This window comes from Protopterus annectens, chromosome 2.part1 (assembly GCF_019279795.1).
Source record: "Protopterus annectens isolate FY-2018-M chromosome 2.part1, PAN1.0, whole genome shotgun sequence".
Classification (NCBI taxonomy): domain Eukaryota; kingdom Metazoa; phylum Chordata; order Ceratodontiformes; family Protopteridae; genus Protopterus; species Protopterus annectens.
The window spans coordinates 951,957,386-951,976,034 of NC_056729.1; the positions used below are offsets into that span (position 1 = coordinate 951,957,386).

The window sequence follows — 18,649 nt, forward strand, 5'->3', positions numbered from 1 at the left end:
ATAGCTCGGACCAATATTAATCAATAGATTCATCTATTTGCAAGTTTAAAAACTTTTTTCTTGACAGGATAGTACATCTATATAGTTTTAGACTTAGATTTAGTTTTAGATAAGTGCCCTGTGTTGGCTTGTTTTTTTCTATAGTTTTGGCCTAATAGTTGGCCTTGTATTTAACCACATTCTTAAGAGTACTTTGATAGATAATTTATTGAGTGTGTTGTTTCAATTGTTTAAAATTGTTTAAATCGATAATAGAGATGTCTGATGAGTAAGAGAAGCCTCATCCTAAATCTGGCTTCAAAAAATGTCCGGATTGTGGACAAAAAATGTCAGTCATTGATGGGCATGTTCAGTGTGTTTATTGTCTGGTGGCTTTACACCTCCAAGACTCTTGTAGTATCTGTCACTCCTCTTCCAGGGTACTTTTAGAGAGAAGGAGGAAATCAGTGGATAGGGGTTTACTTCAGCACCCTTTCTCCGAAGCACTGGGTGACCAGGATGGTACTAGTAGATCCTCAAAGTCTTCCAAGTCTTCAGGTGACTCGAAAGCATCGAAAAAGGCTAAAAAATGGAGGGTGTAGTGTCATCTGTTCCACTGTCCTCAGAACTGAGTGTCCCTTCTGTTCGGAGCCAGCTCACAGCTTTGGAGCCGGTTTCTGAGATTCCCTCGTCTCCTCTGCTCCAGTCAGCCACTCGGCGCACTCCTCGAAGTCTTCTGTCAGCCTCTCAGATCTGGATATGGACCGGTTGGTGCAGAAGCTTGTACAGGCACCAGGCCTTGCCAAATTGTTGTCGGCTCCGATGCCTTCGTCAGAGCCGAAGACCATTAACCCAGACTTGACTACTCCTCCTCCGAGCCGTACTGGACTTTCGGAGCCGCAGGAGCCCGACGTGATGGTTGTTGAGCCTGTGGAGCCGAGACCTGCTCTGGTGTTATCGGTTCCATCTACTCGGATGTCCTCGACGCCGACCGGGGACTCTAGGAGCAGACACTCTCCTGTCAGGTCCGGGGAGGATAGTCGTACCAATTTGTCGGTGCCGACTCTTCCTCTCGGGGCTTCGGCTCGGATGAGCTTGGCTCCTACCTCGGGCTCGGAGCCGGTGCGGGAGGATCGGATGGTCCCTTCGGATCCATCTACCCCTTCTCGTCGGAGCCATGGTGCGTTCGATGCCATGAGGAGAGTCCTGTCTCCAAAGACATCATCAGCATTAGGTCTGGCTTCCTTTTCCACTCAAGCGCCTATGTCCGCTCCTACTTCTATCATGGCCTCGGTGCAGGAGGATCAGACGGTCCCTTCAGATCAGTCTTCCCCTTCTCGTCGGCGCCATGGTGCGTTCAATGCCACGAGAAGAGTCCTGAATCCAAAGACATCATCAGCATCAGGTCTGGCTTCCTCCTCCCCTCAAGCGCCTGTGTCCTCTCATACTTCTACCGGTCCACCTAAGCGTAGAGACCCTGAGACTCAAGTAGCCCCACAGGGTGCCCCCTGCTCTTCTGAGACCTCCCCATATCCCCCCCCTGAGAAGGTACCCAGGAAGAGACTGTGCAAGAGGAGGCACTTGGACTCCCCACAGGAGTCTATGACATCTGACACTGACTTGGATGAGTCAGAAGGGTCCCCTCGATCCCCCTCTGAGGATATCTCCTTTGTGGAGATGAAACGAAAGTAAGCACCACCAACCAGGAATGACCACGAACAATGGAAGGAAAGATCCAAAACAGTTTATTCCACTAACGCTAGTACAAATACAACACGTTTTCGTCATCAACTTCCTCAGTGAATGAAAAGCAACCACTTACTACCATATATATACACATTCCTAACAACATCAATTAAATTAATTAAATCAATTCTTAAAAACACAGTTTGTCAATTAATTAATTATTCAGAATTAAAACATTTTCACAAGATGTAAAACTCAAATATTTAATAATTTAATTAAAACCACATCTAATACTCATACCAATTTTAAAATTCATCCAAAACTTTTAATAAATAACAAATAAAATTAAAAACATTTTAATTCAGACAATCTTTTAAACTGTAATGTACTGTGTATGTCTCCATCAAGTGGTGAAACTGAATATGGCATTTAAATTAAATAGTTCTAACAAAATATGTGTACAAAATCTATTTTAAAAGCTTAATAAAAATGAAATTAAATGGTCATTTTAAATGGACTTTAAATAAATGTTTTCACTACCTCCTATATGTAATAAATATATTAAACAACGGTAGAAGTTAAAGTTTGGCAGATCTAATTTTAAGCACAGGTGCAAGAGATGTTTTGGATCTTTCTTTCCATTGTTCGTGGTCATTCCTGGTTGGTGGTGCTTACTTTCGTTTCTTAGTTGTTTTTTGCACCATTGGTCCCTGTTTGTGGTTATCCTTTGTGGAGATATTAGAGATCCTTTGATTCAGAGGGGCGGTTGGCAGTTCAAAAGCCCTACTGAAGACGAGTCAGTGCTCTTGAAGGCTTTTGGGTCTCAACATTCCACTTCTTGGGTGTTTCCGCCTTATGATGAGCTCATGGAGCTGATCTCTCGTAAGGCGTGGGAGTCTCCGGAGGCCATGGAACCTGTCCCTCGGAAGCCAAATAAGTTAATTTCTGCCCCAGTGGACAAAGCCTTTTTGACTAAGGGAGTGCCTGTTGATGCCATGGTGGTGGCTGTAGCCACCAAAATGGAAACGTCTGAGACATCCTCATCTATCCATCCTCCTAACAAAGATTCTAGGATCATGGATAGATATGGGAAATGCATGTTTAGTTCAGCGAACTTTTCCCTTCGATCACTGAACTATTTAACCCATTTTTCAAGACTACAGAGATATCTCCTGAAAGAGCTAGGAGATATTCTCCAGGGTACGGTAGGTGCAGGGGTTGCCGACAAAGTTAATACACAGCTCACTACCCTAAACTCGATTGTGAACTCGTCCATGTGTCTCATATCTTACGCAGCTGATGGTTCGAGTAGAGCTGCTAGTTCAGGCATTGCTCTGCGTAGACAAGCCTGGATGCGTCTCTGTTCCTTTGCGGAGCCTTTCAAGTCTTCCTTTATCAACACCCCATTTGATGGCTCATCCCTGTTTGGGCCCAAGGTAAAGGAAGCTCTAACCAGGTGTGAGCAGGAAGGCAAGACTCTATCTGCCATTGTGGAGTCTGTTTTTCTAACCCTACTCTGCCCTATCCCAAGGGCCCTAAGGGCAGAAAGATGTGGTTCCGAAAAGCACAGGGAGCCTTTCAGGACACACGTGGAGAAACCCCCACTAGAGGCAGTGGAGGGGGTTATAATGGAAGATGCCGTCCGCAACAGCAGGGTGACAGAGGCCAGTTCTCTGGTCAGCCCTACCAGCGCTCCTGAAAGGAGACCCGTCTGTCCGGCTCTGGAGGCAGTCAGGGGTCACTTATCTTTGTACCCAGAAGCCTGGCTAAGCATAACCTCCGATACCTGGGTACAAAGCATCATTTCCAGAGGATATTTCATACCGTTCTCTTCCCCTCCCACTCCTGTAAACAGAATCCCGAATGTTCCACCCAGTCTCAGGGAACAAGCAACTATAGAGGTCCGCAAGTTGCTAGAAAAGAGCCAGTCCCAGCAGACCAAGTTTGATTCGGAAGTTACTCGAGATTCATTTTGGTTCCAAAGAAAACAGGGGACTGGAGACCTATCTTGGACCTCAGCAGACTCAGCCAATTTGTAAAAAAAAAAGATGTTCCGAATGGTCACGCTTCAGGCCATTCTTCCCTTTCTAGGGAAAGGCGATTGGATGCGCTCCATTGATCTCAAGGACACATACCACCACATAAAGACGGACAGACACTCCAGAGATCACCTGCGTTTCTGGCTGGGAGCCAATCACTACCGGTTTCGAGCCCTGCCCTTTGGTCTCACTACAGCCCCCAGAGTGTTCACCAAATGCATGGCAGTGGTCACGGCTCACCTGAGGCATCTAGGATTCCAGGTGTTTCCATATCTAGACGATTTGCTCCTCACCGCTACCACCAGGCATCAATTGATTCAGGCAACACAATCTACTCTGAAACTCTGCCACCACTTAGGCATTACAGTCAACTTCGAAAAGTCTACCTTGTTGCCATCACAGCATACCATCTTTATAGGAGCAGAGTTAGATGCCTCAACCACCACTCTACGTCTTCCAGTCGAAAGGGTCTCAGTTCGTTCTTCGCCAACACATCAACTCATTGGTGTCAAAGAACAGAGCTACAGCCGCAGAGGTCTTGAAGGTACTAGGTTTGATGGCGGCAGCAATTCTAGCCATTCCACTCGCAAGGATGCATATGCAAATTCTTCAGTGGCTCCTGTTCGCTCAGTGGTCTTACCAGAAATTACCAATGAACCATATGATTCTCATCACAAATTCTTGCAAGAGAGACCTTCAGTGGTGGTGGTTGACGTCTCTTCATGTCACAATAGGAAGACCCTTTGTCCCCCCCCCCCCCCAGTAGCCACTGTGACCACAGACACTACCCTGATAGGGTGGGGGGGGGGCATTTTCGGGGAAAGACTGCCCAAGGCACATGGACGGATCAAGAGTCACATCTGCATATCAATGTTCTGGAGTTGAGAGCAGTACTTCTGGCGTTGCAGTACTTCCAGGACTCTCTTCCTCTAGGGACATTTGCAATTCAGGCAGACAGCATGTCAGTGGTCTGGTACTTGAACAAACAGGGCAGAACCAAGTCTTATCCCCTTTGTCAAGAAGCCCTCAGGGTATGGCAATGGGCTGTGTCATCCCAGCGTTTTCTGTTAGCAATGCACATCCCGGGGAAATCCAACGTGATAGCGGACAAGCTGAGCAGGGAAATCCTGTTGCCTCATGAGTGGTCTCTCAACCAACACGTTGCGGACCTGATTTTCTGCAATTGGGGCCAGCCTTGCTGCAACCTCTTTGCCAGTCACATCAGTACCAAATGCAGAAGCTACTTTGCCATTAAGACCACCTCCGGGACATCACCCAAGAGACGCACTCATACACGATTGGCCTCCGGGTCTCCTATATGCATTCCCACCAATTCCATTGATACCCAGGTTTTTACAGAAAGCAAAATCGCTGGGAAGGACTGTTATCCTCATAGCCCCCCCATTGGCCTCGACAGATTTGGTTCCCTTTTCTTCACCGTCATCTGCTGGAGGATCGATGGATCCTGGACCCAGTTCCAGACCTCCTGATACACCTGTCAGGGGACCTCCATCCTTCATTGCAGTCTCTAAGGCTGACTGCTTGGCTGATCCACTTCCCCAAATAGCCAGGCTTCATTCACTCTCAGATGACACAAGACCAATTCTGTTGTCTTCTCATAAGCCATCCACCAGAAAACTATATCACGGTAAGTGGAAAAGGTTCTCCATTTGGGCCAGTATACAAAAAATTGACCCTTTCCGAGCTCCTTTGTCCATTTTAGACTTTTTGACAATGATTTTTTAAGGAAGGAGCTGCAGCTGCCACAGTTTAGGTTCAGTTAGCCGCCATATCAAATTTCCATTTTGGATTCGATGGGTTAAATATTATGGCTCATAAGTTATCTAAGGTTTTTCTCAAAGGTGTTTTTCACATGAGACCTCTTATCAAAATCCCATATTCTCCCTGGAATTTGAATTTTATGCTGTCTCAAATATTTCTTCCCCCCTTCGAACCAGCATCATCTTGTGATCTCAAATTTTTGTCCTAGAAAACTATTTTTCTAGTGGCTATTACTTCTGCCCGCAGAGTGTCAGAACTTCAAGCATTATCTATCAGACCTCCTTATATGATTTTCCATGCTGATAGAGTATCTCTCAGAACAAACCCCTCCTTTTTGCCTAAAGTCTGTTCTGAATCTAATATCAATCAGGTCATTGAATGGCCAGTCTTTTTTCCCCAACCATTCCAACAAATTGGAATACATGCTGCCAAACCTGACATACACAGACCACTCAGATTTTATCTTGATAGAACTAAGGATATTAGAAAATCAGATCAACTCTTTGTATCCTTTTCGGAGGCCAGAAAAGGTAGACCAGTGGCTAAAACAACCCTTTCAAAATGGTTATCGGATTGTATCTCATTTGTTCATGCAAATGCTAACATACCTTTGCCACACAAAGCAAAGGCTCATTCACCCAGAGCCGTTTCTACGTCTTCTGCCTGTCAAGCTAAATTGCCCCTTGACAACATTTGTGCTGCAGCCACTTGGTCTAAGCCTCATACCTTTATCACTCATTACAAAGTAGATAATGCTTCCAGGGACAGGTCTTCCTTTGGTTCTACGGTCCTGAAAAATGTACTCCCGTGAGCCACCCAGGATTGCGGGTGCTAGGGAACGCTGCCCATCAGTGAGAATAAACGGCGAGATTTAACAAGTTCACATAAAGAAGTTATGTACTCACCATAACGTTCCATGTGAGTTGTTTATCTCGCCTTTATTCTCATGTCCCTCCCTCCATCCCCCCTCCTGGCTGACAGTTGACCTAGAGGCTAGTATCATCCTGGTTGTTCAATACTTCTTCTTCCTTCTTGGGGAGTGCTCCCCTTAGTTCACATGGATAGTGTCACAGGAAGTGGTACTTGGCATGACAATTTCCCTTCAGTAAGCCAGTAATTACTTTCTGAGTGAATTCAAGGATGCCCTTCATGTTTCACTGTCTCACTCATCACACTTGGGTTATCTGCCTGCAGTTAGCCTGAATACCAGAGACTTAGTATTTCTGCGTCGGTTGCTGTCGCTCCAGGACCGACGTCAGGTCATCAGGGGTATAAAACAGGCAGCCAACGCCATTACATCAGTCTTTCTAGCCGAGGAGCCCGAAGCAGAAGAAGTTTGCACGAGTGCCGGTCAGTCGCTACCTGAGTTTTCGTTTCCAAATTAAATCATCCTGAAGTCTTCTAAAGCTAGGTACCCCGTTGGGGATCCTTTTTTCTTGCTCTAACCGATGTCAGAAAAAGTTAAAAATTCTCGCCTGTGGAAAGCAAATACCACTCCAAGATTTCCATTCTTACTGCTTTACCTGTTTAGGCCCAGACCACGACGTACCTCGCTGTCGGTTTTGTGCGTTGTTCAACGCCCAAGCTATTCGTTGTTGGGCCCTTATTTTCACGAATACTTTCGATCTCCGTATTCCGAAATGGCTTCTGTAAGCCATCTGACTACCAATCTTCCAAAAAAAGTAAGGATAAAGACAGAGACCGACCGCACAGGTCCAAAACTGCTGACGATGCTACCATTAAGCTAGTTGCCAGTTCGCTGGTACTCATTAGGGTGCTTTCGCAGCCCCTGATGCCCGCTTCGATAGATTTGCAGGCCGCTACCAAGACCAGTTAGGAGTCCGGTATGCCGCGAGACTCTTCTTTGACTACGGAACCTGCAGATGTCTCTATCTTGGATGGGTCCGGAGCTGCTGTGCAGGCACCGGCTTCCGAAGAAGTTCTTCACATTACCGATATTAGTCTGTTCTGTCTAAAACTACCGAGTTTGTAAGGCCAAGATTACGAGCCATGCCTAAAACACTGACGACCCAAACTCAAGCACCTTCTTCCTTACCACAACATCAAATGCTTAAAATGCCAGAAGAACTGATTATGTTGATTAGGGGAAGCCAGCCTTCCCCTGCTAAGAGAAAAAGAGACCTGTCCCCAGCAGCTTTAACAGACCAAGAGTCTGACGACTCTGAGGTTTCCGAATATGAAGACATGCCTTTATCTGCTTGTGAGGATTCAGTTGCAGAAGACTCCATTCCCTCTGCTTCCCATCCAGAGGATTTTTCTTTCGGTGAAACCCTACATACCTTGAGAGCATTTCCACTGGGAATGCCAGGATTATCCTCGGTCCAAAAAGAGACTCAGAGAATTTTTAGACTTGCAGTAACATAGACCTTTAGCAATCCCTCCAAATCTGGATGTTGTGGATGATGTCTTTATGGAATCCAGTCTAACTTCTGATACTTTACCCCCTGCTCCAAGGAAACCAGACAGGTACTAGAGAGTCCCTGACTCTCACAAATTTCTTTTTAAAAATCCTACTGCTGACCCAGAGGTCATTTCCCAGGGGCCTAAAGGTATAAACGCAACTACTGCTAAGAATCCCACCCCTTCAGACAGGGATTCCTGAGCTTTAGACAGATGGGGTAAAAAAGTATACACCTCTGCAACTCTCGCCATTAGGTCATTGAATTGCCAGTTTCACATGGTGAAATACCAGCAACATGTAATGAAACTTATTAAGCAAAAGTTATCTACCTTTACAGACTTTGCAGAAAATAAAGAATTAACAAGAGCTTATGCATTCTGCAAGCCAAGTCAGCAAACGTACCTTGCAATGTGGCTTTGATGCCCTAGAAGCATCTTGCAGGGTAGCGGTCACTGGTTCTGTACTGAGAAGTCATGCTTGGCTTAAGGAGCAGACCTTGCCAGACTATGTCAAATCAAAATTACTAGGCGCTCCTTTAAACAAGGACAATCTGTTTGGCACCAAAGCAGAAGAGGTTCTAAAAAAGATGGAAGAAAAAGCTAAGTCTATGCAGACTGTCAAAGATTTTTTGCACGTGCAGCCTCCAAGATTCTGTAAGCATTGCCCCTCGAAACATTGGTCCTTTCCAGCCCCCTCAAGGCCATCTCAAGATAGACCCAGGGGAAACAGACCCCCCCCCCCCCCAGATTACAGTCTCAGGTTATGCAGAGATCTAAGCAATGGAGTGCATCAACTTCCAAAACAGGGAGTGCCAAGCCACCCCCTTACGGAAAGAATTCACAATGACTTCTAAACTCCACTCCTCACCTCTGCCCAATTGCTCGTGCCCCTAGGAGGAAAACTTGCCCATCATGCAAAAAACTGGACCTCCATCACTAAAGACCAATGAGTGGGATGGGAGGGTGGCCTAATGGTTAAGGTGTTTACCTTACAAACACAAGGTGCAGGGTTTGAGTCTCACAAGGGATAATTGGCTAGGCTTAAAATAGCTCACAAGGGCAGTTAGCTTAGTACTAACCTATGAACCTATGAGTCCTCAACATTGTATCCCAGGGGTACAAATTTTACTTCCACTCACTGCCAACCCCAAAAGGGTTCCCAGACCTTCCTCCAAACCAGTGGGCAGAGGCACAAAACTGAGTTCAATCCCTGCTTTCCATAAGGGCAATTCAACCTGTTCCCGCAGAGCAGATAGGTCAAGGGTTTTATTAAAGACTTTTCCTGGTACCCAGAAAAGAGAGCACTTGGTGCCCAAACCTAGATCTTTCCATTCTAAACACCTTTCCTGGTGGTACCAAAATTCAAAATGCTCACCCTTCAGCAGCTTTTTCCTATGCTGGCCAAAGATGCCTGATTAGCCACCCTAGACCTAAAAGAAACCTATCTGCACATCCCTAACAGGGACTCCTGCAGGAAATACCTACGCTTCAGGGCAGGATCTATGCATTATCAGTTCTCTGCACTTCCCTTTGGTTTATCCACTGCTACCAGAGTATTCACAAAATGCCCAGCTCCAGCCATTGCCTACTGCAGACAGAGAAAACTCCAAATTTACCCTACTTGGACAACTGCCTGATTCAGGCAGACAGTCAGGAAATACTGTTGCAGCACCTGACATTTGTAAAGAACCTTCTAACCTCCCTGGGGTACACTATCACAAAAAAAAAAAAAATCAAAACTAGTCCCCAGTCAAAAAATTGTATTCCTGGGAGCAAGCTTGGGACACAGCATCCCAGATGGCATTCCTTACTCCAGAAAAACAAGCCTATCTGACAGGTTACTTCACACACATGGCCACCAGAACCCAGCTATCCGCAAGGAAAATCCTGCAGGCCCTAGGGTTCATGGCCTCTTGCATTCTGCTAATTCCATATGCCAGATGCATATGAGGAAACTTCAATGGTACTTAAAAGGTCTTTGGTGCCAATATTCTCAGGACCTGGAAACTGTCATACCTTATCTAAGGACAGTTCTTTGGGAGGTAGCATGCAACCACAACAAGGGACTTCCCTTTACTCAACCCCACACCGCCTAGACCCTAACCACAGATGCATCAGACTGTGCCTGGGTGGCACATCTGGACGACAAGTGCATTCAGGGCCACTGGAGCCCAAGTCAGTATCATCTGCACATCAACCAAAAAGAGATGCTAGCTGTTCAGCATGCTGTGACTGCTTTCAGATCCCTACTATCACCAGGACCCCTGCTAATAAAAATAGACAACACCACAGTTATGTGGTACATCAACAAGCAGGGGGAAACCCACTCTACAGGCTATCCATGGCCCTGTGGAACATGGCCTTGGACATGCATATTCATCTGAAAGCTCAATTCCTGCCAGGCAAACAAAACTGTCTGGCAGACGACTTAAGCAGAAATCTCCTAGACCCACACGAGTGGCAATTAGACCCAGGCACCTTCAGCCTTCTTACCCAGAAATGGGGGACTCCGGAGGTGGACCTATTTGCCTCCACCTACAGTCATCAGCTCAGCAAATTCTGCACCAGGACACCTCACAGCAGGGCCTGGAAAATGGATGCCCTATCTTTCCAGTGGGTAAACCTCTCAATCTATGCATTTCCCCCTCTGCCTGTAATCACAAGAATATTACTCAAGATAAGACAGGACAGACCAAGGGCAATCCTGATTGCCCAGGACTGGCCACGCCAGCACTGGTACCCACTACTGCGCAGCCGGTCACCGGTGCCACCCTGGCACCTACCTCAGATCCCAACCCTGCTCACTCAGGAGGGACAGATCTTGCATCCGCAACTGCAAACCCTGAATCTTGTAGCCTGGCTCATTCCTTGAATTCTCCCCAAGTGACCAGCTTAAGCAAGCAGGTGCTGGACGTCATTCTTGAAGCCAGAAGACCTAGTACTAGGAAATCCTATGCTGATAAGTGGAAAAGGTATTGTTCCTGGATTCACTCTAAAGGAGAGGACACAGCACTGCCCTCCTTACCTCTAATCCTGGATTATCTGGCAGATCTACTCCACAGAGGCCTATCCTTCTCCTCCATTAAGATCCATGCCTCTGCCATCTCGGCTCATTACAACACTGAGCCACCTCTGTTCTCTCACCCTCTCATCAAACAGTTCCTGAGAGGGGCAAACAACTTAAGGCCACCAAGGAGAGCACCCACCCCTGCTTGGGACCTTAACGTTGTACTGGAGAAGCCTTCGATACCCCCATTTGAGCCTGTGGTTTCAGCAGAGTTAAAATTCCTCTCTCGGAAAACCGCCTTGCTTCTGGCCATCACTTCCGCTAGAAGATTGTCTGAGCTACAAGCACTTACGGCTGTGGAACCCTTCATTATTTTTCATGCTGACAGGGTCTCCCTCAGGACTAACCCTTCCTTTATGCCTAAAGTGGTGTCCAGTGTGGCTCTCAACCAATCTATCCATTTGCCACCTTTCTTCCCTAATCCTCAAAATAAAGAGGAAAGGATCCTGCACTCCTTGGACGTGCACAGACATCTCAGATTCTACTTTGATAGGACTAAGCCCTTCAGGAAATTTGACCAGTTACTAGTCAGTTTTGCACCAGGGGCAGGAGGGCAAGGCCATTTCAAAACAAAACAATTTCCAAATGGATAGCACACTGTATCCATTTCTGCTACAAACTCCATGGGAAAGCAAACCCTCAGGGGGTCAGAATGCATTCCACTAAGGCAACTTCTACCTCTACAGCATTCCTCAGGGGGAGTCCCTATTAGGGACATTCTGGAAGCTGCTACTTAGACTTTTGTACACTCATTCACCAAGCATTACCACCTGCCTACCTTTTCAAAATCCAGGGCAGGTTTTGCAACAGCAGTCCTGCAGGGCATACTAACCAGCCCCAACTCTTCTTGACTGCCTCCACCTTTTCTTCAGCTTTGGGAATCAACCCAAGTGTGATGACTGCAACAGTGAAACACGAAGAACATAGTACAGTTTTGTACACTTACCATAAATGTAGATGTTCGAGTGTATTCACTGTTGCAGTCCTGGTTTCCCACGCGCCATCCCCCTTGTCTCTCTCTGTCTATTACTCACCCTTTACAGGGATGTTGGTATTTACTTTTTACTGGTGGTGTTTTCCCATCATAACTTAGGTCCCTTTTATGAGGTGCTCCTGACATTTGGGGCAAGAAAAACTGATGTAATGGCATCAGCTGCCTGTTTTATACCCCTGATGACCTGACGTCCGTCCTGGGGCGACAGCAACCGATGCAGAAATATTAAGTCTCTGGTATTCGGGCTGACTGAGGACTACCCTGCAGGCAGATAACCTAAGTGTGATGACTGCAACAGTGAATACACTCGAACATCTATATTTATGGTAAGTGTACACAACTGTACTTTTTCCTTTTAGAGCCATAGCTTCAGTTCTGTATAGCAGCTGATTTATTTATTTAGCTCTACATTTTATTGTAATTCTGCTTAAAAATGTGCAATGGAAACATTTCCTTTTTACTCTGTAAAGCTTAAACTCTACCAGACAGTAGCGTAGCTAAGGTGAGGTAAAGGAGGCAGCAAAGTGTTAGGGAGTATAATCGTCAGATGCTGATCCACCTTTAGTTGGATAGTACCACATTCGGGTAGGACTGAAGCATCTCCAGAGCTTCATGTGTGGTATAACATGTAGTAGACTGTTTGCTGTATTTTAAAATGCAGAAAGAATTGATGATGTCCTTCAAGGATGCATCTGCAGTCATAACAAATGGGTTGTCCTGTCGTCAGGCAGCCCTTCGGTCGGCCGGATTCCAAAGTCTGGGTCCGGCTTCGGCTGATGTCGCACTTCACCCGACGTCATCTCTGCTGGTCTTCGGGTATAAAGGCATCAGCCGACGCCATTTTCCTCAGTCTTTCTTGCCGCGTGGTGCCCGAAGCAGAAGCTGTTCGCAAGTGCCGGTCGGTCAGATCCAGAGATTACTACTACCGAATACTACTTCGAAGACTTCTAAAAGCTAAGTACCCCGTTGGGGACTCTTTCTTGCCTCAGCTGATGTCAGAAAAAGTCAATAACTGTTTAACTTGTGGGAAACAAATACCTCATAAAGATTTCCACTCTTACTGCCTGCCTTGCTTAGGCCCAGACCACGACGTAGCAGCCTGTTCGGCCTGTGCTTCCTTCAACCGACGAACGCTAAGGCGTCGGTTGGAGTTTGCTGAACAGTTTTTCGGCTCAGATTTTGCGTACATTATGCCGTCGGATCCTCCGACTACCCAAATTGTTAAAAAACGCAAAGAAAAAGACCGACACTCGCGGTCCGCGGTTTCGGCCGAAACCACGGTTAAGCAAGCCGTGAGTGTATCGGTTTTGGCCGAAACCGAGAAAGCCGGTCAATCTTCAGCCAAATCCATGACTACTACTGAGGCTCCTGCTACCTTAGTTGAATCGGCCTCAGAAGTTTTGCCTACTACTGTGGTTCCTACTGATTTATCAGACACCATCCCTTTGGATGTCTCTACCCCAGCACGTGGTGCTGCTAGGCCTCCTGCAGCCATGTCTATTAAGGCCTTTGCCAGGGCTAAAGCAGCCAAAACTGTTAAATCAGTGCCTGTTAAGCCCCCCTCACACAGGCCCACTTCTAGTTCACAAATGCTTACTCTGGCAGAGGATTTAATATCCTTAATTGGGGGATCCCAATCTCACCCAGACAGGGCCTCTCAGCCCCCAGAAAAGAGATCTAGAGCAGAGCCCCCCGAGCCAGTGTCCTCTGATGATTCTGCGGATGACTCAGACATTACAGACCAGCCAGAGGCTCCTTTTTCTACTTATGAAGATTCAGATGCTGAAGAATCCATTCCATCTGCCTCTCCACCAGAGGAATTTTCCTTTGGGGAAACCTTACATGCCATGAGAGAACAATTCCAATGGCAGGGACAAGATTTCTCAGATTCAAGAAAAGGCTTAGGACATTTCTGCACTTACCACAACATAGGCCCTTAGCTATACCTCCAGTACTGCCTGTTGTGGATGATGCATTTAATGATGTTTGCACCGCTCCTGATACTTTACCTCCAGTCCCTGCCAAACCAGATAGATTTTACAGGGTGCCAGACACTCATCACCACCTATACAAGGCCCCACTTGCAGATCCTGAGACTATATCCCAGGGGCCTAAGGCAGTAGCCTCGACCTCAGCAAAAAACCCTATTCCTTCTGAAAGGGAATCCAGGTCCTTGGAGAGATGGGGGAAAAAAGTTTACACCTCTGCTACTCTCTCAGCTAGAGCTTTAAACTGTCAGTTTCATATGATCCAATACCAAGAGTTTATGCTTGATCAGTTAACTAAGAAGCTGTCCTCTGATGATTCCTTAGATAAGAAATATGTTTTAGAAACGGTAAATAACATCCAACAGGTTAGTAACCATTCTTTAAAATGTGGCTATGATGCACTGGAGGCTTCATTTAGATCAGCCATGACTGGCACAGTAATAAGAAGGCATGCATGGTTGAAAGAACAGGTCTTGCCGGATCATGTTAAAGCAAAACTGTTAGATGCTCCTATGGATAAGACCAGTTTATTTGGTACACCTGCTCAGCAAGTAATGAAGAAAATGGAAGAGAAGGCAAAATCTGTACAAACAGTTAAAGATTTCTTACAGGTTCAGCCCCCAAGGTTTAGCAGGAACTGGCCTGCCAAAAATTGGTCCTTTCCAGACTCCTCAAAATCTCAGAGGCAGGAATAGACGCTGTAGAAGCAGAAATCAATCCAGAGGAGGTGCCTACAGAGGACGACAGTGGCAAGGCAATAACCGAGGCACAGACACAACCACTGCCACTACAACAGGACAATCACAGTGACTTGGCCCTGACACCGCCTACCAGGGAGCAAATAGCAGCACCTTTAGGCGGAAAGTTAGCCATATTTTCAAAAAATTGGCACTATCACAAGACAAGTGGATTTTGCAAACCATAGACCAAGGCTACAGGTTCCACTTCCACACCTTACCAGTAAAAAGAGGAATGCCAAACCTACCTCCAAATCAAAAAACAGAAGCTCTAAAGCAGATAGCGGAATTAACAAAGATGAGAGCTGTGGAAAGAGTACCAATAACAGAACAGGGCAAAGGATTCTACTCCAGACTCTTCCTAGTACCAAGAAAAGAGAAAAGTTGGAGACCTATTCTCGACCTGTCCGTCTTAAACACATACATCATTGTCCCAAAATTCAAAATGCTGACCCTACAGCAACTTCTTCCCATGCTGGGCAAGGAGTGTTGGCTGGTAACTCTAGATCCCAAGGAGGCATACCTGCACGTCCCCATACGACCAAATTGCAGAAGATACCTCAGATTTCTTGCAGGATCAGAGCATTATCAATTCTCAGCATTGCCCTTTGGCTTATCTACTGCGCCCAGAGTGTTCACAAAATGCATGGCATCAGTAATCGCTCACTGCAGGCTACAGGGAATCCAAATTTATCCATACCTGGACGACTGCCTGTTACAAGCGGACAACAAAAGCAAGCTGACAACAGATTTACAGAGAGTCATTTGCTTACTACAAGCCCTGGGATACACAGTCAATTTTCAAAAGTCAAGACTGATACCATCCCAAACAAGAACATTCTTGGGTGCGGAATTGGACACAGTAAAACAAATGGCATTCCTAACTGCAGAAAAACAGAAACAACTCCCTCTTTACTTCTTGGCATTAACAAAGCAGAACAAACTAACAGCAAGAAAAGTACTGCAGGCCTTGGGCTTCATGGCATCATGCATAATCTTGGTCCCACATGCCAGACTGCATATGAGAAAGCTACAGTGGTACCTAAAGAATTTATGGTCTCAACACAGGCACAGCTTAGAAACCGAAATCCCACTAATCCCATGCCTGAAACAGGAGTTCCTATGGTGGGCTCAAGCATGCCAGTCAAACCCAGGCTTACCCTTTCACAACTTTCAAGCAAGCCAAACCATCACAACGGACGCCTCAGACCTAGGCTGGGGGGCGCACATGTTGGACAAATGCATACAAGGATTGTGGACTCAAGACCAGCTGCACCTGCACATAAACCAAAAAGAAATGCTGGCAGTGAAACTAGCAATCCAGAAATTCAGACCATTCCTCAAAGAAGGCCATTTAATGATAAGGACAGACAACACCACAGTCATGTGGTACATCAACAAACAGGGAGGCACTCATTCATACCCACTATGCAGAATGACTCTGGACCTTTGGAATATGGCTCTGAGCTACAACATCCAGTTACAGGCAATATTTGTGCCGGGAAAAGAAAACACCCTAGCAGACATGTTAAGCAGAACCACTTCGGATGCTCACGAATGGATGCTACACCCGGACATCTTCAAGGCCATCACAAAGAAATGGGGATTGCCACAAATAGACCTATTCGCATCCCCACTCAATCACCAGCTCAAAAAATTCTGCACAAGGACATACCACCCACTTGCATGGAAGGTGGACTCTCTATCCTTCAGTTGGAAAGGCCTGACAGCATATGCATTTCCACCTCTTCCTTTGATGCACAAGGTACTACTGAAAATCAGAGAGGAACGCCCAAGGATAATTCTGATAGCTCCGAATTGGCCAAGACAACACTGGTATCCATTGCTGAGGAGCATGTCTCGGGGGAGAATGTGGTCAATACCCCTGATGCCTTTGATGTTAACTCAGAACAACTACAACATCATGCACCCAAACCTAAAAACCTTGCAACTGACTGCCTGGAACATCACATAGCAGCATCTAACCCAGACCTATCCCAAAGGGTTAAAGACATTATCCTTGAAGCATGCAGACCTTCAACAAGAAGGAACTATGCAGGAAAATGGAAAAGGTTTGTCATTTGGAGTACTGAAAGAGGAAAAGATGTGTCGAACATAGATATTGCTAACATCCTGGAGTACTTGGCAGAGCTTCTACATACAGGCCTGTCCTATTCCTCCATCAAGATACATGCATCAGCTATTTCAGCAGAATACAGCTTCGATCCACTTGTCTTTTCACATCCTCTACTCAGGCAGTTCCTCAGAGGGATCAAGAATGTAAAACCTCCTAGGAAACCACCATTACCAGCATGGGACTTGAACTTTGTGCTAGAAAAATTGACACTCCCTCCATTTGAACCAGCAGCAACAGCAGATCTTCAACACCTATCATGGAAAACTGCTTTCCTACTGGCAATTACTTCAGCAAGGAGGGTTTCGGAACTACAGGCCTTAATGGCAGTGCAACCCTTCCTAATCTTCCATCAAGATAGGGTGTCCATGAGAACTAATCCTACATTTATGCCTAAGGTGGTATCCAGAGTGTCTTTAAACCAGGCAATCCACCTACCTACCTTCTTTCCCAATCCACAGAACAGGGGAAAGACTGCTGCATACCTTGGATGTACATAGACAGTTACGCTACTACCTGGACAGAACCAAAGGTAACAAAGACTGACCAGCTTTTAGTAGCCTATGCAACAGGAAGGGAAGGAAAAGCAATTTCCAAACAGACAATCTCCAAATGGATAGGAAATTGCATAAGATTCTGTTACTCCTACCATGGAAAACCAATTCCACAGAACATAAGACCTCATTCTACAAGGGCTACAGCCACTACCACAGCTTTCTTACGAGGAGTGGCAACCAAGGACATTATTGAGGCGGCTACTTGGACCTCCGTGCATACATTTGCCAAGCATTATAATTTACCTCTATACTCTAGATCCCGAGCAGGGTTTGCCACTGCTGTACTGCAAGGGATCCTTACTACACCATAATTTTTCTTCCTCCACCCCTAGTTTGGCTATGGTATTCTACCCATTTGTTATGACTGCAGATGCATCCTTGAAGGACATAGTACAGTTTTGTACCTACCATAAATGTAGATGTCCGAACAGGATAGCATCTGCAGTCAGGATTACCCACCCTCCTTCCCTCTGTGGTACTCCTAGGGTATTTACCCTCCTAATAGCTAGCTAGGGGGGAGTCTCTTATGGTGTATTTGTTTGTATATATGTACATACATGCTTATTTTTTGTGTTTGCCTTCTACTTTTTTGGAAACATTGGCATTTATCCAAAATTTAGCTTTCCAAGAGGGCAACTGGCATCTGGGGAAAGAAACACTGAGGAAAATGGCGTCGGCTGATGCCTTTATACCCGAAGACCAGCAGAGATGACGCCGGTGAAGTGCGACATCAGCGAGCCGGACCCAGACTTTGGAATCCGGCCGATCAAGGGCTGCCTGACGACAGGACAACCCATTTGTTATGACTGCAGATGCTATCCTGTTCGGACATCTACATTTATGGTAGGTACAAAACTGTACTTTCTTTGTGTTTCACTGTTGCAGTCATCACATTTGGGTGATCTGCCTGCAGGTAGCCCTCAGCCGTCTTCAATACCAGAGTCTTCGGATTTCTGCATTGCTTGCTGTCGCTTCTTCCATGTCATCAGGTCATCAGGGGTATAAAACATGCAGCCGATGCCAGTACATAAGTCTTTCTTGCCGTACGGTGCCTGAAGCAGAAGCAGTTCGCAAGTGCCAGTCGGCTGACTCCTGAAATTTTCATTTTCAAGTTTCAGACCCGAAGTCTTCAAAAAAGCTAAGTACCCCATTGGGGATCCTTTTTCTTGCTCTAACTGATGTCAGTAAAAGTTAACAATTGTCTTACCTGTGGGAAGCAAATACCTCATATAGATTTTCATTCTTATTGCATCCCCTGCTTAGGC

The 18,649-nt window shown here is 46.1% G+C and overlaps 1 protein-coding gene across 1 annotated transcript in view; it reads left to right on the plus strand.

Moving 5' to 3' along the window:
• The window catches only part of FBXL5 (F-box and leucine rich repeat protein 5), a 2,105,165-nt gene that overhangs the window by 1,333,866 nt on the left and 752,650 nt on the right, over positions 1-18,649 (plus strand). The window lies entirely within an intron of this gene.